General features: G+C 38.4%; 1 protein-coding gene across 5 annotated transcripts in view; it reads right to left on the reverse strand.

The window, feature by feature from the left end:
• The window catches only part of BNC2 (basonuclin zinc finger protein 2), a 450,289-nt gene that overhangs the window by 337,623 nt on the left and 88,978 nt on the right, over positions 1-23,688 (reverse strand). The gene's annotated exons all lie outside the window — the stretch shown is intronic.

Genomic DNA, 23,688 nt, shown 5'->3' on the forward strand with positions numbered 1-23,688 from the left:
AAGGCTAAGGCAGGAAGCTCACTTGAGCTCAGGAGGTTGAGGCTGCAGTGAGCCTTCACTGTGCCACTGCACTCAGGCCTAGGAGACAGAGCAAGACCCTGTTTCCAAAAAAAGTTTTCACATGTGGGTATGAAAAGGTGAAGAAAAAAATCTTTCCAGTATCGAGGTAGCAACAGTCAGCTGCAATTTCAGAGATAATTTCATTGTTTCACTCTTGATTCTGAAAAACTAGTATCACACCTATAGCAACCATATATCCCTGATTTTCCACAAGAATCCCAATTTCATATAATTGTACTCTTCCTCTTCAAGAAACTGATTCTAAAATACAAAACTATGACATAATATAAGATTTTCCATACAAACAAATCAATACCAGAAAATCCACTGTTAGACTCTTATGCTTTTGCATGGAGAGGGAGTCAGAAAAGCAAACCATTCTATTTAATTTATAAAGCAACATGCTTCTAAGTTCAGGATTCTACTTATGGAAGTTGGAAAACCAAATAATAAATAATGAATGTCTTTACCAATCTATAATTATTTATGGCTTAATTATTTAGTACTCATAATTATGCCACGGCTCCCTTAATATTTTTGATGAACAGAAATAACTTACATTTTAGACCATGACACTCAACTGTTTTAGGTTCCACCTAACTACAAAGATTGAGGAATTAGTGATCTGTAGATGACAAAATTGAAAATGCTACCAAGTTACATGTAGATGACGCAAGAGAGTAATCAGTCCATAAATACCTAATAGAAGTAAAATATATCATGGTACTCAAAGTATTGAAAATTAAAAATAATGAACATGGAGCAAAATCTTTTAGCCAAGAAGAATCAATAGAGTAACCAATATCAGTTTCAGAACGTTCATATAAAGGACAAGGTGGGTTATTTTAGAATAGTGGTATTTGTGAGATCAAAAGCACCTATGCTCCAAGAAGCAAACTCTTCACTCTGGAAGGTGAGGCTTGATCCTCTACTTTTTCATGGACATCATCAAGTTGATGCCATCCAAGGCCATATGGAAGTACATAGCCTTCTGGAATTTTATATGAGGTGTGAGGGAGGAAATATTTGAGACGAAATGCCAGAAGAGGCTGATGTAGGAAATACAATCATCTTGTTCAAAATGCCTTTGAATGCTATCCAAAGACATCCAGAGATCTTTACCCACCCTACCCCCAAAAGTTTTTATCTTTCCTAGTGAAACGGTATTTCGAAAAAACAAACAGAAAAATGAAAGTTGCAAGTAGAAATGAATCAAAGCCCATAACCCATTTCAAAATCCCTGGATGTGTACATTACAGTAAGGAAAGATGAGAATCCACAGAGGCACCAATGGACTCCCCACTTTAGGAAACCCAACACCAACAGCAGCTCCCAGGAAAAGAACAGGAAGTAGACTACAACTATTTGTCTCCTCAATTTTCTGTTTTCATTTTTGTGTTCTTGGTTTTGTTATTTGTTCTTCAGATTAACAGTCAGAGACAACAAGGAACAGAGCCTGGCTTCAAGAGGAAAGAGACAGCTTAAGGTCCTTTGCCAACTTCTAGATTTCGTAGAACATATTCTGAGATGACTATTTAGCATTAAAAAGTGCCCCCTTTGTATATGGCACTGTAACAAAATAACATAAATAACAACAATAATGAAGATGCCTTGCATCTAGTGCCTTATACCTTAAAGTGATTTAATGACTTTAATGGATTGAAGCATCCCTATGAGATCAAAGGCAGATATTATCGTTTCCAGTGTACATAATAGAAAATCAAGGAAGAAAGTTTAAGTGACTTGACCAAGCTTCACTCATAAAATACAGTGATGTTCTGATTAAAGTTACAGGGTTGCTAGTCACTGTGCTGCTTAGATGGCTGCTCAGCTCAACCTGCAGCCTAACCCAAAATGGCCTCTCAAGCTGAGGGGGTTGGTAACAAAGGCTTTAGAAAAGAGATCCATTTAAACTTTGTTAGAAAGGGTTCCAGAGAATGTCAGAAGACAAAATGATTTTTATAGAGAGCGATTCCATTCCCCTCCATTTTTCATGTCCGTACCCCCACAAAACAGTACAATGCAAAATCACCTTCAGGGTCAGTCGTGGTGGCTCATGGGTATATTCCCAGCATTTTGGGAAGCCAAAGTAGGAGTATCTCCTGAGCCCAGGAATTCAAGACCAGCCTAGGAAACATAGCAAAACCCCATCTCTACTAAAAATAAAAATGTCAGCCAGTGGTGGTATGCACCTGTGGTCCCAGCTACATGGGAAGCTGAGGCAGAAGGATCACTCGAGCCCAAGAGGTTGAGGTTCCAGTGAACTGTGTTCATACCACTGCACTCCATTCCTGAGTGACAGAGTGAGACCCTGTTTCAAAAACAAAAACAAAAACAAACAAACAAACAAACAAAAACCATCACCTTCAGATGATAGTGATTTTATGTGAAGTTAGAAAACAAATGAAACATACAGCATGAAAGGGTCAAGAAGGAAAACCTATCATCCAGGTCTTCTCCAGGCTAGTGGTAAGGGGCAGAAAACTGCACAAGCCTGTTACTTTCCAATGATAAAATCTAACAGAATGCCATTCGTTCTGCTAAAAATGAACACAACACACCCAGTGAAAGAGTGCTCAATTACCATGTCACACAGGGTGGCAACATCACCTTTAACCAAAGCCTAGTGTTTGAAAACTACAATAGTCACTCCCTACTGGAAGAATATAGCAAGTGGGGGGAAAAATACTAATCCTAACATGTAGTCTCTTTATGTCCCTTTATTACTTATTTATTTGAGTTACCAAGTATGTGATGAGAATTAAAGTAAGAGTTGGGATTGGTTCCTAATAAAAAAGTTAACCTTGCTCTCTCTTTCCCACCCACACAAAAGTAATTCTGTTTGGGAACTTTAATTTTTTTGGCCCCAACCCATTCTTGGGGTGTGTAGCTCACTCACTGCCAGTAATTGCTTCCATACAATTCTGTGTTTTAAAACATATTTGTGTATTTATGATGATACATGACATTTATATTACATTTGAAACGCCAAACAGGCATACAGATTGTATTTTCTATATTAAGAAATAGTGCCTATGCATGGCACACCAAAGTAGCCACTAGGAAAAAAGTGCCCACAATTTCATTTTTATTTTCAGATCTATCTCTGAATTTTTTGCCCCCTGAACTTTAAAAAATTAATTGGAAACACAAGCTCATTTATTTGGTAAGTAACTCAACTTAAAAAACTGTGACAAGAGATTATGACCATATATCCTGTCATGTAACCAAATTAGTATTACCCAGGTCAATAAGCCATAAATTGTATTAGTTAATAATCATTTTACTTATGGCAATTTTGTTGGCCCTTTTACAAGACTCACCTTAAATATAACAATAGAAAACATATAATAATTACAGCTCACATTTCCTTTCTTGAAATTACTAATATTTTAACCCACGTACTAGTTCATTAATGTGGAATTATACACGTTGACATGGTTTTACTTATTTATTGGTTGTTGTTGTTTTTTTAAAATAAAAAGCAATTCTCTTTCTGCTTTAAAAATCAAATTTTAAGGCCAGGTGCAGTGGCTCATGCCTGTAATCTCAGTACTTTGGGAGGCCAAGGCTGGTAGATCACAAGATCAGGAGATCAAGGCCAGCCTGGCCAAAATGGTGAAACCCTGTCTCTACAAAAAACTGTACAAATTAGCCGGGCATGGTGGCAGGCACCTGTACTCCCAGCTACTTGGGAGGCTAAGGCAGGAGAATTGCTTGAGCCTAGGTGGCAGGGATGTCTGTGAGCCAGTATCACGCCACTGCACTCCAGCCTGGGCAACACAGTGAGATTCCATCTCAAAAAAAAAAAAAAAAAAAAAAAAAATCAAACTTTAAGAACTGGTACCTAAATTTGCTAAATTGAATTTGTTCTTCACAATAAGCTTATTTACGGTCAATGAAAGAACTCAAAATTATCCCAAAAATGAATGAGAGGGAGGGAAAGAGAAAGGAGGAAGGAGGTATGGAGGAAAAAGGGAAGGAAGAAAGGAGAAGAAAGGAGGGGACAGAGAGAACATATCTTCTGTAAGGATACGAAACCTACGGCGGCACATGCTCTGATTTTTTGGAAGGTTATATCTTCCACCTTGGCTCTTGGTTTAGGAAGAAGGAACAACTCTTTGGAGTCAGACAAGGGATAAAGCAGCTACGGACTGACTTTTATCAAATATTTAGTATTCTACACCTATTTGGGGAATTTTTGTCTCATACGGTAAACATACACAAAGAGACGGTCTTATTAGGTAAAAACTTACTAAGTAAAAACTTAACCAATTAGAAAATGTTTTCTGGGGTCACAATGTAGTTTTAAGAACTGAAAATGTTATTCTGGCTAAGGCCCCTAAAATATAGTAATAATTTGCTTAAAATATACACTTAAGATTTTAGATCTATTTTGGAGAATCAAAAATCCACCCCTAAAATGAAGGAATCAAAGCTAAATTTTGCTTTCTATACAGATGGAAACAATATTACTCAATATTATATTTTCAGATGGAGTCTCGTTCTGTCTGTTACCCAGGCTGGAGTGCAGTGGCACAACTTCAGCTCACTGCAACCTCTGCCTTCCGGGTTCAAGTGATTCTCCTGCGTCAGCCTCCCGAGTAGTTGGGACTACAAGCGCGCATGCCGCCACACCCGGCTAAATTTTTGTATTTTTAGTAGAGACGGGGTTTCACAGTGTTAGCCAGGATGGACTTGATCTCGTGATCCGCCCACCTCGGCCTCCCAAAGTGCTGGGATTACAGGCATGAGCCACCGCGCCCAGCCCAATATTATTAAATCTGTTACCATTATTAACATTTTAGTCAAAACTAGTGCCTTTTAAATAGAAATATTTGACTTTAGAAAAAACTGAAGTATGCTTAGGTAATGAAATGCACATAGTCACGGAATCACCACCTGGTCCCCTCCAAAACTAAATATTAAAACCAACCCTAAACTCTTTTGGTAAAAGTAACAGGTTTTTTTCCATGGGCTATAATCACTCAGGAATAATGTCTTAATTAAAGCTGGGCAATGAAACTGTATATTAAGCTTAGTATGTCAAGTCAAAAAAACTTACTTCTTAGCACAACAGGGCATACTCATATAATTTCTTAATGTGTCCTGTTAGGTTTACATATTAGCAGAGATGTAAACGATACCACTTTTCAACCTTAACTGTGAATTTCTTCACTTTTAGTGCTTTCTGTCCCAACTTTAATGTTCTTTTAATGTAGTTTTTCCTATGTGATATATCATATTTATCTCTGTAACCATCCATCACTATTTCGTTTAATTGAGGTTAATTTCTTTCAACTTGGGGGAAGGTGGGAGGGATGAGGGGAATCCTCATTCTGCAGCTCTGAGCACGAACAGCATTCGCAGCTGCTGATTTTTTAATCATGAGGATTGATTTTCAGGATGCTTAAATTCCCCAAATCTGCCCCACTGCCCTCCAATCTGGACCTCAATCAACAATCTACTGGGATGGAAACCCAGTTCCCACCCAGAACCACTTAATGAAAAATTTCTATCTAAGTAAAATCCCTCCAGCTGCGATCTAAGTCCTTTTGTTTATTTTCACTCAAATGGCTAACAGCTGGTACTACCTTCCATGCAAAATTATTTCATGTGTTTGAAAACAGTGATTAACTCATACCTTGGTCTTTACTTCTGCAAAATTAGTTCATTTCTCAAATCTTTTAAACATCTTCTGCTTTTACCTCTGGGCTACAGGTCCTGTTGGAGTTTGGAATTATCAAATGGTCAGAAGTAAGTGAAATGAAGTATATGGTTTAAGGAAGGTTACTTTGCTTTTCCTGAAAAGTCTAGTGTAGAGGGGCTTTAGAGCAGGCTCTCCCAAAAGGCTGGCTGGAGGCTGCTCTCCCCTCACACACAAAAAAACTCCCCCACCCAACCAGTTTTATGGAGTAAAGATGAACCAGAGAGAGGAAAGAGGTACTTCGCAAGTGTAAATACAAAACCCAACAATTTTTAAAGTCATGATTAAGCAGAGACTGGTCAAAGGGTTTTGTTTTGACATGCTAATGACTATCTGTCTACCATCTATATAGCACAGCCTACCTAAGCATCTCTGAACATTATATACTTCAATCCCAAAGGAAAATCTGGGAAGATCTTAACAGTGAGGGAGAGAGATGGAATCCACAACCAAGGTCAGCCCAGCAATCCAGATAATAGACTCTCTCCACATTACAGACCAGAAGTAACCAGCCAATTAAATCTCAAGTATTGATGCATCAAGTGTCCAACACTCAATACACAGGCAATGAGTATTAGTTAAACTGAAATACTGGAGGGCTGGGGGAGAACCTTCTTCATTTGGGCAGTCCTCAGTAATGGGGTAAAAAGTGGCTGGGGGTCGGTGCTGAGAGAGACACAAGGAAACAATTACACACAATGTGAGAGGGCCCTAGGGGCAGAACATGCTAAGGGATATGCCAGCAAAAACCCAAATCAGGCTAGTAAATTGGGCCAGGGAGGATTTTTTTTGTAGAGCTGAGCCTTTCTGGAGATCAATGCTGAGGACAGAAACGGCTTCAGAGTAGAGTCAGCCTCTATACAGAGTTGAGGGAGAGTAGAAGCCAAATGAGGCATCAGGGAAAAAGTAAGAGAAGGTTGTATGCTCTGCCAAGAGGTTCATATTATTATCTATAGATAGTGTAAAGCCAAAATTTGCTGTGGTTTATTTTAAATTTTTATTATTGAGGTTCTCAAACATGTATCATACAAATGTAAAAGTGTAATAGCCCCTCAAGTCTTACTACCTAACTTCAACAATTATCAGCACATGGTCAGTCTTGTTTCACCTCTCCCAAAATCCCCTTTACCTCCCTCCTCCACTGGATAATTTTAAAGAAAATCCAAAACATGACATTATTTCACTAGTAAATACTTCAGTAGCTATCAAAGACTTTTAAGATCTGATATGCTCAAATCTATCACAGCATTAGGTGAAGAGGCAGGTTATGCAATTTTTTTTTTTTTTTTCCTGAGACCAAGTTTCACTCTTGTTGCCCAAGCTGTAGGGAAGTGGCAGGATCTCGGCTCACTGCAACATCCGCCCCCCAGGTTGAAGTGATTCTCCTGCCTCAGCCTCCTGAGTAGCTGGGATTATAGGTGCCCGCCACCACACCTGTTATTTTTTGTATTTTTAATACAGATGGGGTTTCACCATGTTGGTCAGGCTGGTCTCGAACTCCTGACCTCAGGTGATCCGCCCATCTTGGCCTCCCAAAGTGCTAGGATTATAGGTGTGAAGGAACTACCATGCTCAACCAGTTATGCAGTTTAGACACAGAAGTCAGTAAGTGCCACCAAGAAGTGGCAGTGAAAGTGGAGAAGTTATGAGGGATGTCAAGGAATCTTTCTTTAAATCAATCTTCCTACAGTCTTCCTACTAGACAGTGAGAAAGGGGGAATGTTGCAAGAAACTGAGGCGAACTTGGTTTGGATAATGACAATGGAGATGCTGAACAAGAACTGAAAATAAGAAAATAATGCAGAGATGGGGAGATGTGTTTTGTTTGGGATATGTTCGATTTGACAGACCAAATGTACATTTAAGTAGAATAAATGAAAATACTAAGCAAAGAGATGAAAGACAAAGAGCTGATCCAGAGAAGAGAATGAAGGGGATGGAATCCAATTTAACTCAGTAAGTATTTGAAAACAGACAAGTGGCTGGGATAGGTACTAGAGAGACACAGAAGTGGTCCCTACCCTCAAGGAACTTGTAGTCTAATTGGAGAAACAGAAAAACTGCCTACATAAACAAACAAATGAAAAATTAGGATAAGTGCTATAAAAAGAAAATGTATCAAAAGTGGTATATGACTTGAGAAAAAAAATGGAGATTGGGCTAAGATCTGATTAAATCAGGGTTGAATTTAAACAGGGTTCAGAAATAAAAGAAAGGCAGAAAGCAGAGCAGGAAACCTTAAGAAATAGACAAATGATGCAGACAGTGACAGGAGAATAGAAGAAGGGAAGAAGCTGAGAAGCAGGTAGGGGGCAGAACTTCCAGGTTTCTGACTTCCAGAGACCTGAAATGGGGAACAATGGAAGAGGATTAGGTAGAAAAGATCCATCACTAGGCAATAGAAAAGAAAGCAACAGGTTTTTTGTGAGCATTACAAAAAAGATCCTGGAAAGCATAGTACCTGTTCAGGCTACAGCTTAAACTTGAAAGTCAGAGTTCCTGGGCCTTAACAACTGTATACCATTCAGATACAGCACAAAACTAAATAACTGCACTAACTTTTTGTTTAAGTGTCTTGCCATCCCACAGGTCCGCAAGCTTCATGAGCAGGGATGGGTCTATTCTTGCCACTGCTGTACTGGAAGTTCTAGCACAGTGCCTAGCATAAAGTCGGTGTCCAATAAATAACAGAGACTTTATCTCATTTACTCCTCACAACACCAGGTTAACGAAGAAGGATCATTCTCCCCTGTTTTACTGATAGGGAAAATGCCAGTCAGTGAAAAGACAGAGTCACCCAGTTAATAAGTAATGGGGATCACATGATATGACCCCAAATCAGGGACCAGAATCATTGTACAGGCATGAGAGCCAACGGAAAGGAGAGTGGAGCTCAGGGAAGCCATGGGATGTGATGTCAAAGGGCATGGACTTGGCAATGACACCAGGCTTGGATCTAAAACTCCCAAAGCTGCCTGCCCCTTACTAGTCACACAGCTTCCTCATCTACAGAATGAGGGAAGTAGTCTCCAATTTGCCATCTTAAAGACCAAATGATGCCGGATGTAAAGCATCTAGCAGGCTGCCTAGCACACAGTAAGTACTGGATAACAGCATGCTTTGCCACCTCTTACAAGATTTGTGTGGATAGAGCTTATCACTGAAGTTTGCAAACATGAGAAAACCCTGGTGCTATGAAGTAGAGACCAGCCTGTAGCATTTTCAGGCTCTAAGTGGGTGCTCTGAAATAAGCAGAGCCCTCTGGAAATATGGAGAAATTTCCCAGGCCTTGAGACATTTACACAGACCCTGTGGAGAGAGGCTGCAGGAGCTGTATACCTACAGCCTACGGTTTTGCTCAATCAGTTACTTGGCCCAAAATGAATGTCAGGCCCAGCAGTCACAGCCAGAAACAGAGAGGTCATTTCTTCCTAAAGCAGTTCAACACCAGAGGAAACTAACATAATCCCATAGCTCAATGCTAATCTGGAAGGTATGGGCCAAATCTCAGAATGCGAGAGACTGAACACCCAGAGATACAGGAGAGTTGACCTAAGATCAGGGCCAACCCTGTATATTCATAGATATGGGCTGATTGTGCTTTTCCCATTCAGGTAAAACAAAGATGGTGGTTATGAAAAACCTCTCCCCAAAGCTCATCCACACCTTACAAAAATAGTAGGATACTTCTTAATTCACTGGCAATCAGAAGGTAAATTACTAACTGACATGGACATCTCTAAATTAACTTGGTCTGTGGTGTAAGAACTCAATTGACAGGCTTCTGAAGCTAGAAAGGCACCAAAATGACCCATATGAATACTGGAGCAACTACTTACAAATGAAGAGTTTACCCTCAATGACAACAGTAACCAATTACCCAGGGGCTGTTTCACCTGAGAATTTCTACATCTAAGAGCACACCCCCACTTTTCAAAAACACTACCCTCAAGTCATTCAATAATTTTTTTCTCCTGCCTGGGCAACATGGTGAAACCCCATCTCTACAAAAAATATAAAACTTAGCCAGGTATGGTGGTGCACGCCTGCAGACCCAGCTACTCAGAGGCTGAGGTGGGAAAACTGCTTGAGCTCCAGGAGGTGAAGGCTGCAGTGAGTCAAGATAGCAAGTTCATGCCACTGCACTCCAGCCTTAGCAACAGAGCAAGATTCTGTCTCAAAAAAAAAGGAAGAAAAGGGCCGGGCTCAGTGGCTCATGCCTATAATCCCAGCAGTTTGGGAGGCCACGGTAAGTGGATCACCTCGAGGCTAGGCATTTCTGACCAGTCTGGCCACCAAGCTGAAAGCCCATCTCTACTAAAAATACAAAAATCAGCTGAGCATGGTGGCATGCGCTTGTGATCCCAGCTACTCAAGAGGCTGAGGCACGAGAACTGTTTTAACCCAGGAGGCAGAGGTTGCAGTGAGCCAAGATCACACCATTGCTCTCCAGCCTGGGTAACAGAGCGAGACTCTGTCTCAAAAAAAAAAAAAAATTATTAGCAAGGTTACCTGATTTGGAGTGCTATATCTGTCCTCAGGACAAGAGGTGGCACTGAGTCTAACAGGTGTGATAAAAGGTATCAATTTAGTGAGACTGATAGGCTTACAACCCTCTATACTTAAAACAAGGTTTTCAACACAAGCTACTTCAGAAATAATAAATCTTTCAACAGACTGTGTAGGACAATGTGTTCCCAGGTTATGTGAGATCAAAACTCAACTCTTACTGTCTGCAATCTCAGAAGTTCATTAAATACTGCTATATGGCACCCAAAGTTTACTTTTAAGATATGGGTTCATCTTCATCCAAGAGGCAGCTACAAGCATAGGCAGATTATGTGTCACAGTTGGCTTGCCTAGCATATCCTGCATGAATAGTCAGCAAAAAAGATAAGACGTTTACAGATTTTAAAAGCCCACCAACAGCAATACATGAACTATAATGACAAGAAAAAGCCTGACTCCAAAGGACATTCAACTTGATAAAGGTGTCACTATTCAGTTACAGTCCTACCATTTATATTTTTCTTATCAAAGAATGTATTTAACACTTTCTTCAGTTTTCCCTAGAAAGGCATCTTTTGCTAATGACAGATAATCTCCACCAAGAAATTTAAGAATCATTTTATTACCCTCACTACCCTAATCCTCTATAAAGAGGCAACATTTCCAACATCCAAATATTTTAACAGGTACAGTTTTAAGTTAAAGTAGTATCTTTACAGTGGTGGTAGGAGGAGGATGGCAGGGGCTATAAATGGAAAAAGAAATTTTAAATCCCTGTGGCATTATCTACCAGATGTAAGTGAATAATAACTAATATGTCTGCAGCCTCAGCTTTAATCTTAAAACAAATGATAGTATTCAAATATAATATTTTACACATGCAGACTGATAACAGGTTTTTCCTTTATTTCTTGAAGAGTCTGTGAACGACACAATACAAAGTACAATGTATTTAATGAAAGGTTTCCAGGCTGATTTCCCTACAGGTTATTTTCTTTCTTTTCTCTGGAACCCACACACGGGATATACTGCAGGGACGAAGGGTGTATATAAAAATAAACTATGAGCCAGTATCAAAGCTGATACCCTTCTCCTACAGGGGCAAGTGAATTATTAGATCTGTGTCATGAGTGTTTTTTTTTAATATGCCATTGTTCCCACTTGAGCACATTAAATTTTCCATATCCACTTTTAAACCAATATAACCTTTTTTTTCCTTGTTCATAATGTTCATGCTGCACATTAACAGGCAGAAAATCCAAACGCTTAAGTCATCATATAGTAGTTCTACGTAAAGCTTAGTAGATGAAAATCTTTTGCATTTTCCCCCTCTTCAAACTGATGCTATATGAAGTTGGCTAAAACCTTAGGAGGAAAAAAAAAACAACCTCACACCTCATGGGAAACTGTATTAATTTTTTTTGTGTCTTTTATGATTGATCACAAATCCATTTTGAACATTACACTTTTTTTTTTAAGTTTATTATAACTGGTTCAACATCTTCTAGCCCAACAAATTGAAGGTGCTGGAATCTTTTGGTCTGGAAGATGTGTTTGCCAATTATTTTTGCACTAGTGCACATAAACAGGGAAGACTGGATCTTAGGTAGGAGTTATACATTCCTGTACAAAATAATTGTATATTCTATGAAGACTGATTCTTTTTCTGGAGAAATATACAACAACACAAGGGAAATCTTGTACTAGCAGCCTAACTGAAGTGGCAAGATACAATATTAGAAAAACAGAGCTACTTTCATTACTGTGATGCTGTGTGTCAGAATGTCTCTCCTTAATGAACCTGTTTGCAATAAGACTCCGGGTGCAAAGAGGCTATTTAGAGAGACTACTGTGTCTATAGCGAGTCCTTCAAATATCTTTCCACTATTAGACATGCCGCATTGACCAATTCTGTCCTGATTGCTGTTCTTTTTACTATCAAGGGACACTCTTGCCCAGACAGACGGATGGATCAGACACTGCAGTTCATAAAATGTTTACACTGTACACACACATGCACTATGGTACAAGCTACTGAGCTCCAGATCATACAGTGAGTTGAATGTGGCAGTGTCATATGAAGGCTTATGACTTTGCAATATCAATGAAAGGATTTAGGTTAAACTTTGCTCATCCTGCCTGCCTGTCACTCTCAACAAAAAGCCTTTTTTCCCCCTCTCTCTTTCAGTGTATGCCCATGCCCACTGCTCACATGGGAACACTTCAGGCAAATCTTTTTGGCGTCATAAGCTTTTCTAATTCCGTTGGGATTTTTCTCCTAATTGCTGACAAAAGAGGACTACTCATGTCATGCAATCAGGAAAAAAAAAAGGCTGAAGGACAGTGCAATGATAACCATTTTTAAATCGTCCAAAAGGCTTCCTAAAAAGATTTTAAATTCCAACTGACATTGACAGCCACTGAGATGAAGGGGCTTGTTGCTACAGTAAATGAAGCAACAGCCACCTTTTTACCAAGTCTTAACATGAGAGCCCAAGGTGCTTGGAAGAAACTTTCCATTCATCTTACTCTGTGTATGGTCTCATCAACTGCTGGGTGTTGCTATAGCCTTATCTTTCAAACACCTACATGCCAACTGACCTCTACAAAAGCCTTTTTCCTCTGTTCCATTTTCTAACAGTATATCCTTTCTATTCAAATACAAATAATGTGCTTGCCAACCAGTTGCAGATGGTGTTATCCCACACCCCCAATGCCAGCTGTCAAATAGAACTTCAAGCCCAAAGGTGCAAATTGACAGTATACTTTTTTTGAGAGAGAGAGAGAGAGAGAGAGAGAGAGAGAGAGAGAGAGAGAGAGAAAATCTTACTCTATTGTCCAGGCTGGAGTACAGTGTCAGGATCTCAGATAACTGCAACCTCCACCTCCCGAGTTCAAGGGATTCTTGTGCTTTAGCCTCCCAAATAGCTGGGATTACAGGTGTACGCCACCACACCTGGCTAATTTTTGTATTTTTGGTAGAGGCAGGGTTTCACTATGTCGACCAGGTTGGTCTCAAACTCCTGACCTCAAGTGATTGGCCCACCTTAGCCTCCCAAAATGCTGGTATTATGGTGCTGAGATAAAGGGGCTTGTCATTACAGTAAATGGCATCAATCACCGTGCCCGTCCTAATTGCCAGAATACTAATAATTATAACTACTACTCATGATATCTGATAAGGAGCCAGAGAACTGTACATCGAACTGAATCTCAATCTGATGAACCAAATGCATCCAATGACAGTTTTGATTCTGTTTAAAAATTTTCTGTGGCCAGGTACAGTGGCTCACTCCTGTAATCCCAGCACTTTGGGAGGCCGACGTCAGTGGATCACGAGGTCAAGATTGAGACCATACTGGCTGACAATGGTCTCATTAGTGAAACTCATTCTCATTCTCAATGGTGAAACTCCAATGGTGAAACAATGGTCTCATTCTCAATGGTGAAACTCCCATCTCTACTAAAAGTACAAAAAACTAGCTGGGCACAGTGGTATGTGCCTGTAATCCCAGCTACTCGGGAGGCTGAGGCAGGAGAATTGCTTGAACCCTGGAGGAAGAGGTTACAGTAAACCAAGATCATGCCACTGTACTCCAACCTGGGTAACAGAAAGACATTCCATCTCAAAAAAAAAAAAAAGAAAGAAAGAAAGAAAGAAAGAGAAAGAAAAGGAAAGAAAGAAAAATAGAAAAAGAAAGAAAGAAAGAGAAAATTTCTGTAACCACCTCCTTTTTTCTGGACTCAACCTTATATCCTATCAGGCCTGACTATATACAGACCATACCTTGTACTATAGCTCAGACTTCAAAAGCCATTTGGAGTATCTATGATTTCAATGTTTATTTCTCCTCATCCAACTTTTAGATCTCCATTGTGATAAAACTTTCAAATAAATCCTTTATTAAATTACTTTGAACATGTATTAAAAACATACAAGCATTTCTTAATCAAGACATTTGCAATATTGTAAGCCTGTTTAAACATACTGAGCATCTGACTACAGATTCAGGAGCTAGAGGATCCAGAGAGATCATTTTCTACAAAGGAAACTAAGACTACAAAATATTTAAGGAAACCTGATTTGGGCTAAACAACCCAGGATCCTGAACTAAGCCTCTGGATGCCTTATCTGCTGGCCTAGCCCCCACAAGACTGTATCTGTATTACAGTGACCCTCTTGTATTTTGCCAATAAAGCATTTTTTGCTTATTTGTTTTTCCTTTTACTAAAATATGCTCAGTTATATCTGTCATGTTCAACAGTAAAGAAAAAAATACATATAATTCCAAGGAATACCGATAATTCAAACATTATTTCTAGATTCCTTTAGAACAGTTGTTTTCAAAGCTGTGTCTCACAAGTAGCAGCAACATCATCATCTAGGAACTTGTTAGGAATGCAAATTATCAGGCCCTAACTGGGCTCTACAGAATCAAAAGACCTGGGGGTAGGGCCCAGCAATCTGTGATTACACAAGACACGCAAGTGATACTGATGCATGCTCAAGTTTAATAGCTTTTTGAGATTCACTGGCTTCTTTTGAGATTCATATTTTATTTGTAAGTAAATGAAGAATGTCTCCTATAAACTCTAATTTGGGATATAAAAAGAGCAATATACAGAAGTAGCTGCTGGCTCCACAGTGAAGGAGTCCACACCACTGTTTCTTTAAGCACTGATTCTATTAAAAAAAAAAAAAAAACTCACATGATTTCTTCATGTTGTATGTGTATTACAATTAAAACTAAAAATGATTTTTCAGAAACTCTACAGTCTCTAGTCAAATGTATGAAGTGACCAGGGTATCAGTTTCATTCAGTGACAGACCTTGCTCTTTAAGAGCAGTAGCTTCTAGCAGAGGACTAAACACTCATCAAGAGTATCTGCTCAAGGAATGGAAAGACCTTGATCCCAATGAGCCTGAACTTTCAGCTCCTCTGCTTCCAGCCTGGTCTGCTGGTCTACCCATTGGTCTTCTAGGATTATTTATTAAAGGATACTTGCTGAAGGGGTGTGTCACTCTCATTTTCCAAGTCCAAATTGATAAGTGCTTCTTAAGTCTATTAAAGTGTCCTTCCATGTTAAAGCAGGACCAAGTATTTTTTGTCAAAGTCCTCAGTGAAGCTGGTGGTGCTGTGCCTCCTCAAACTGGAGTCCTTGCAACACAAAGGCTGCAGAGGCGCTCAGTGATCAGTTCATTTCAAACTAAAATAATACTGCAATGTACAGCAGTGATGGGCCACCCAGTTCAAAACCAAAACTGCCTGCCCAACACAGTCACTGCCTCAGCAGAACTGAGACCAGAACTGGAACCCTCACCAGGACAGCACTCTGCCCTGACTTTCAGCAGCAAGGGGCCTGATGGAAACTCCTCCATATTTACCCCTACCACTCCATTTACAACTATGGCTTTAGAATATATACCGTGTTTTGTTTTGTTTTGTTTTGTTTTGTTTAGGAGATTTGCTCTTGTTGCCCAGGCTGAAGTGCAATGTCACAATCTCTGCTCACTGCAATCTCCGCCTCCTGGGTTCAAGCAATTCTCCTGCCTCAGCCTCCCAAGCAGCTAAGATTATAGGCGCCCACCACCACGCAGCTTAATTTTTGTATTTTTAGTATAGACGGGGTTTCACCATGTTGCTCAGGCTGGTCTCAAACTCCAGAGCTCGGGTAATCTGCCTGCTTTGGCCTCCCGAAGTGCTAGAATTACAGGTGTGACGCACCTTGCAAAGCCACAGTTGATTTATTTAAGCTCATATTAAAATTATTTAAAATGGCTAATACTCCTTAAGAATATAATCAACTAGCTATAGGCCAGAAACAGACACAAAGGAAGGAAAAACAGTCCTAGATTTAAAATAACCCTAGAAATATCCCAATTTAAGGCAATAGCCAATTAATTAAAAAGATGTACATTTTAATTGTAATGCACAATATAAACCACTCCACTAATTCTTTTACTTGGAAGAAAGCAAGCACTCTTTTTCAGAATATTTAATAAAATTAAACACTTAAGTAATTCCAAATTTGAGGTGATATAATGGACAACATAATAGAAACAAATTAGTTAATTAATAAAAGTCAATAGAAAGAAACTAATGTCAAGGAATCATTAGTTAAAAGATAGGCCAGTGATGGCCAGGCATGGAGGCGCACATCTATAATCCCAGCACTTAGGGAGGCCAATGTGGGCGGATCACCTGAGGTCAGGAGTTCGAGACCAACCTGGTCAACATGGCAGAATCCCATCTCTACTAAAAACGCAAAATTTAACCAGGTGTGGTGGCACATGCCTGTAATCCTAGCTACTCCGGGGGTTGAAGCAAGAGAATTACTTGAACCAAGGAGGTGGAGGTTGCAGTGAGCCAAGATGGAGCCACTGCACTCCAGCCTGAGTGACAGAGTGAGACTCCATCTCAAGAAAAAAAAAATTTTTTTCAATAAAAGATAGGACAGTGCTTTGGGCCAGACAAGGGTAAGAAGAATCTTAGCCAAGGTAAATGAATGTGGGGGTATGAAGAGATTAGAAAACTAGCACCAGTTGAAGAGCAAAATAAGAAACTAAAAGGAGAGAAAAGAAGATATTCTGCCACATGAGTTGCAATATTCAAAAGACCAGTGAAAAATAAGAGGAGCAAATTTGAACTGAATCTATCATTAAACCTCATGGAAATTATTTCATGAGAACTGCTAAGATGTAAAAAGCATGTCAGAATCACTCAAAACTGTAAAATCAAAGCAAGCACTGTTTATAATAACCAAAAAGTAGATATAACCTAAACAACATCCTCTCAAAGAGAAGTGGTGACATTAAGTATAGTACTCCCATACAACCGAATTCTCTAAGACAGGAAAAAATTCATATACATTCCATGTTACTAAACACTGAAAATATCTACACTGGCAGTAAGAAAATGTCAATTAAACAAAACACATACTATGATCTAACTCCTAATTCCAAAGCCACATTAACACATATATATGTATTGTGTATAGAATAAAGACTAGAAAAGTATAAACTAGAATGGCCATAGAAGGTGACTAAATGGCAAATAAATTTTATTTTCTCCTCTCCTTTTCTCTGTTTTCTGCATTTTCCTGTTTTATACATGAAAAATGATTCTTACAATGAGAAAACTGTAAAGATACAAACACATAAATACAACAATTACTCTCACAATGAGGAAATTGTAAAGATACATACACACAAATACTTCTTTTTTAAGGCAATAAATGATGTTCTCTATCAGCAGAAACCAAAGGGAGTGCTGCTATCAGCCAGAGTTATTAGAGCAGTGATAGAATTCCAGAGCCTTCATGAAAACATGATGCTGAGACAAAGATACAAACTTTAGAAGAAAAAAAACCCTAATCTACCAACAATCATCTTAATACATAAATCCTTCTTTTCAGCCAAAAAAAAGTGATGACCTAAGTAAGCCACTACATTCAAAATAATAGTCCAAATAAGAAATAAAAAGGACAATCTATTAAGCCCATATTATATGTCAGATACTTTAACATTATCCTTTCATGACAATTTGCAAGGTGGCATCTGTATTTTGCAGATAAAAGGCTCAAAGGGAACAAGCACACTTCCAGTACACAGTGGACCGGAGAGCCTATACCTAGTTTACCAGACTTCCAAGCCTGAGCTCTTTGCACTGCACAAGGCTCCAAAAGAGATCCTTAATACATAGTTCTCAAAGTGATATAAGCCAAAATTTGGGATGCCCAAACAACTCCAGAAAGGATTCCATTATCCTCTGTTAAATACAAAATAAGTATTATAGAATAGGAGGAAGGAGGAAGGGGAAAGGCACCAAGAGTCTGATGTGAAGGCAGCCAAGCAGACTACGTTAAGGACTTCTGACTGACCCCTAAGAGAAAATGAATTTTTAGAAATGCTCCTTTTGCCTTCTTTTGGGGATAGCAGTGGTAATGCAATGTTCAAACAAAAGATGTTCATTAGAGGCCAGGCTCATACCTGCAATATTAGCACTTTGGGACGCCAAGGCCATTTGACTGCTTGAGGCCAGGAGTTCGAGACTAGCCTGGGCTACATGGCAAAACTTCTTCTCTACAAAAAGTACAAAAACAACAACAACAACAACCAGCCAAGAGCAGTAACACGCAGCTGTAATTCCAGCTACTCCGGAAGCAGAGGTAGAAGGACAGCTAGAGCTCAGAAGCTGGAGGTTGCAGTGAACCAAGATCATGCTACTGCACTCCAGCCTAGAGAACAAAGAGAGACCCTGTCTAAAAAAGAGGAAAAAAAAAAAGACTTTTATTAGTTACCAGAGATATGTAGAAGAAAGCAGATTTAGGAAACATTCAAGAGGTAAAACTGACAAGATCCTACTGATTGATGTGATATTATCTTAAACCCAACAACCGCATAAGCTTAATTCTAAACATATTTATATGTATCTTAAACACTAACAAGCTCTGAAGGCATTTCTAATTTGGGGTATCACAAATTCAGTTCTACCTTAGCTTTTGCCTTTATACTCCACACCCATCCAAACTGATTTACATATTTTAAAGTATTTGATTGACCAACTGATGGATAAATAAAAATGTTCTATAACCACATAATAAAATATTAATAGGCAAAGAAAATAATAAAATATTGATACATGGCACAAGATGGATGTACCCTGAAAATGTAAATAAAAGAAGCCAAAGTACCACATATAGTATAATTCCATTTGTATGAAATGTCCAGAATAGGCAATCCATAGAGAAAAGGCATATTATGGTGGCTGCCTATGGCTGGAGGAATGGTAGTGTTGGCAGGGGCCAGGAAGGTGAAAGCTAAATGGTACAGGTTTCTTTCTGAGATAATAAAAACGTCCTAAAATGGACTATAGTGATGGTTAGACAATATACTAAAAACTGCTGAAACTAGTAAGAACATCTTGGCTGGGCGCAGTGGCTCACGCCTGTAATCCCAGCCACTTCAGGAGGCCAAGGTGGGTGGATCATGAGGTCAAGAGATTGAGACCAGCCTGGCCAACATGGTGAAACCCCATCTCTACTAAAAATACACATATTAGCTGGGCATGGTGGCACACACCTGTAATCCTAGCTACTTGGGAGGCTGAGGCAGGGGAATCACTTGAACCCAGGAGGCAGAGGTTGTAATGACCCGAGATTGTGCCACTGCACTCCAGCCAGGCGACAGGGCAAGACTCCATCTTAAAAAAAAAAAAACCTTAAGTAGGTGAATCGTGTATGTATATTATGTGAATTACACTTCAATAAAGCTTTTTAAAAAAGTATTAGGGGTTTTTTTTTAGATAGTTATTATCTACCGATGTACTGGACACTAAGGCAAACACAGGATAAACAGATGAAGATAACAGGACTTCAGCCCTAGAAAAGCAAACGAATCTACAAAAAATAAAACTCTGTAAACCAAGTGGCTTCCAGTATTATGACAGAATATCTTGTTATGTGGGAAACATCCCTCTTGACATCTTGAAAAAATGTTTACCTAAGAAGCATTCCATTTTTCTTTTGATTCTTAACTCTACAGAGGTATTTATTTAATAACAGATCTATTCCAATTCACTAACCAAAAAGGGTACTTAATTATGCACTTAAAGAAAATTCTCTATAAAATTTGTTTAAAAAAAAAATAGAAGTCATCTCCGGATAAAACACTTTATCCAGGGACTTTTTTTTTAAAGAGTGGTCACTCTAAGAAAATGGAATGTAATAGTTTCATGTTTTTATTAATGCATAACGACATTAGCCTTCAGTTTTGTGTCCAGCCACATAACATCTACTTCAGCTGATATGCTTTTACTTGAACAGATATAATAAAGATGCATTTCCAAATCTGCTCTACATGCAAGTATCTTGGAGATCACTGGTCTAAAATGCCAAAGGTCTGAAGATCTGGATTTAGAACTGCATGTTATCAGGGCTGGACTGATACTGGAAGTGGGTGGGAGACAATGCACACCTATAAAAAGAAGCAGGGGCATTGAAGAAAGGCCATAATCTTTATATTACTCTAAGGAAAGATTTAATTATATGTTTTAATACAAGCACATTTATGGCAGCAATATTTAAAACAGCTAAAGTTAGAAACAATCTACTTTTCCAATATAACTATATTGGAAAATATATAATAAATGATGTATAAATGAATAATAGTTCATAAGAGAATATTGTATAGCCATTAAAATTCATGTTTTCCAAATACCTCCAATGATATGAACATAATGTGATTTTTATATTAACTGTAACATATCAGTTACAAAATAGCATATTTGATATCATCTCAATTTTATAAACCCAAAGATGAAAATTGGTAAGGACAGTTAGAAAATGCTAAGATTATCCATACAATATTATGATGACTTTTAACTTTTAATAATTTTGTATAATTCAATTTCTTTAGAATAAATGAGTATTTCTGTTGGGGGAAGAAATCAATAAGTTTGTAGTCATTTTTCCTCTTCTCATCAAGTAAAATGCACAAGAAAATTATTCTGAGCCAAAATGAAAGTTCTAGTCATCTGAATTCTAGTTGCCTAAAGTTTTAACATAATAGTCTAATGTGATGGCTTCTCTTTTTTTTTTTTTTAATTGCATCTTAGGTTCTGGGGTACATGTAAAGAACATATAAGACTGTTGCATAGGTACACACATGGCAGTGTGGTTTGCTGCCTTCCTCCCCTCCCCATCACCTATATCCAGTATTTCTCCTCATGTTATCCCTCCCCTACCCGCTAATCCCCACTCTCCTGCCCTACTTCCGCCCCCCGACAGACCCCAGTGAGTGATGCGCCCCTCCCTGTGTCCATGTGTTCTCAATGTTCAACACCCACCTATGAGTGAAAATATTCAGTGTTTGATTTTCTGTTCTTGTGTCAGTTTGCTGAGAATGATGGTTTCCAGATTCATCCATGTCCCTACAAAGGACATGAACTCATCGTTTCTTATGGCTGCATAGTATTCCATGGCGTACATGTGCCACATTTTCCCTGCCCAGTCTATCATCGATGGGCATTTGGGTTGGTTCCAGGTCTTTGCTATTGTAAACAGTGCTGCAATGAACATTCATGTGCATGTGCCCTTATAATAGAATGATTTATAATCCTTTGGATATATACCCAGCAATAGGATTGCTGGGTCAAATGGAAATTCTATTTCTAGGTTCTTGAGGAATCGCCACACTGTCTTCCACAATGGTTGAATTAATTTACACTCCCACCAACAGTGTAAAAGTGTTCCTATTTCTCCACATCCTCTCCAGCATCCGTTGTCTCCAGATTTTTTAATGATCGCCATTCTAAGTGGCATGACATGGTATCTCAATGTACTTTTGATCTGCATTTCATTAACGACCAGTGATGAAAAATCTGAAAACATAGGAACATTTTTTCATATGTTTGTTGGCCTAATATATATCTTCTTTTGTAAAGTGTCTGTTCATATCCTTCACCCACTTTTGAACGGGCTTTTTTCTTGTAAATCTGTTTTAGTTCTTTGTAGATTCTGGATATTAGCCCTTTGTCAGATGAGCAGATTGCAAAAATTTTTTCCCATTCTGTTGGTTGCCGATTCACTTTAATGACTGTTTCTTTTGATGACTTCTCTATTTATTCTGGGCTTTTACCAATGTTGTTCTTTATGCCAGGAACTTTTGTAACCACCCTTTCTAGACCCCTTCCTCTGGCTAACTCTGAAGAATAAAGAGACAGAGGTGTCACTTCCTCCAGGAAGTCTTTGGGCACTACTCTCATATGTACTAATAGAACTCTGGGCTTAGGGGTTCCACACCATTTATCATAGTACATGGTACTGTAGTTGCCTGGTTTCATATTCTCCACCCCTACCAGACTCTAGGATACTCTGAAGGCCAGAAATGTCTCCCTTTTATTTACTACTGTGTCCACTATCATTCCTAACATATAGTGTGAGCTTGGAATATTCATTTTAAAATGAATATATTAATGAATGAGTGAATAAGTGAATAGTCTACCTTAGAAGCTAAGCATGCCTAATTCTTAGAAGCATTTACTCGAAGTAAACCAGGGGTGTTGCATGTAATGAAAATATCAGAGTGTGATCATTCAGTACTTTAAGCAAAAGACAGGTCTTAATGCTGCTTGTGTTTTCAAAGTTCAAAAAACTGAAAGCATAAAGCTAGTAGAAAGTTAAAATATAGCCAGTAACAGGCTATTAAATACGTTAATGTCTTAAATACACAACTTGTAAATAAACAGAAGTTGAAATTAACGGAGATAATTAAAACAGATTATACCACATTTCCTAAAGTTGCTTCCCAAAGATCAGATTCAGATGTTTCTTTTATTCATAAGCTTTGAAAAAGTAAATAAAACATTCTGCACACTGCTCACCATAAATCTTAACTTACCATTCAAAATTAATCTAAACACAAACATAACCCTAAAACCTCCTCCAGTCCCACAAATACTCAGACAACCAAAATCTGATTTCCAGGACAGAAGTGTTACTCTACAAACACAATATTTATACTAAAGAGATAAATTATGCAAATCATAATGGTTTATGCTTCTGTTATAGCTACGCTTATTCTTCTGCATACTACAAGTTTTAAGAGTCTACAAGTTTACATAAAGCTCAGGTTGTCTAATGAAACAATTTTACTATTTAGGACAGTTTTAATATTGATTTAGATTTAAGATATATTTGGGAAGAGCTGATGAAAGCTTCAAACAATATGAACTGCTTTACATTATTGACTTAGCACTTGATCTCAGTATCTACACAACAATTTCAAAAATTCACAAATTAAACCTCTACTTCATTTAAACCACTATTATATTCACCTTTCTTCCATTCTATGTAGAAATGTTTTTTAAAAAATAATAATTCCAAAGTATCAAAGCTGTATTTAAATTAGATCAATCATTTCTAGCCTTTGGCTAACTGACAACCTAATAAGCCAAAAGTGTATTGGTAAATTTTCCAAGTACAAGTTCTAAAATTCTTTTAGAGTTTTAATAGATTTTAATACATACATTAAAATGTTGGAAGATTTTTAGAACAATTAAAATTTCAAGCAAAGTAAATAGTGACACCTCAATTAACAGCGAAATAGCATCCGATTTTCTTTTTCTAGTGAATTTGGGGAAAAGGCAAATTTTCTGGTTAAAACAAGAAAAAAAAATTCCTATTCAAGGAATGGAGCAAAGCATCACATGAATAAGAAACAAACGTTACTATCTTTTTAATCAAAGAGACTTTCCTGCCACACTGCTACTGCACTGGAGATTCCGGTAGGACAGACCCAGTCCTGGAGTGGCAGGGAAGACAGCTGCACAAACAGATAATTAGGGTTCAGAGTGTTCAGGGGATGCTGCCCTAAGGTCTTTGCAGTAGTTTGGTGCTACTTCTTTTATTGA

Source organism: Saimiri boliviensis, chromosome 2 (assembly GCF_048565385.1).
Source record: "Saimiri boliviensis isolate mSaiBol1 chromosome 2, mSaiBol1.pri, whole genome shotgun sequence".
Taxonomy (NCBI): Eukaryota; Metazoa; Chordata; class Mammalia; order Primates; family Cebidae; genus Saimiri; species Saimiri boliviensis.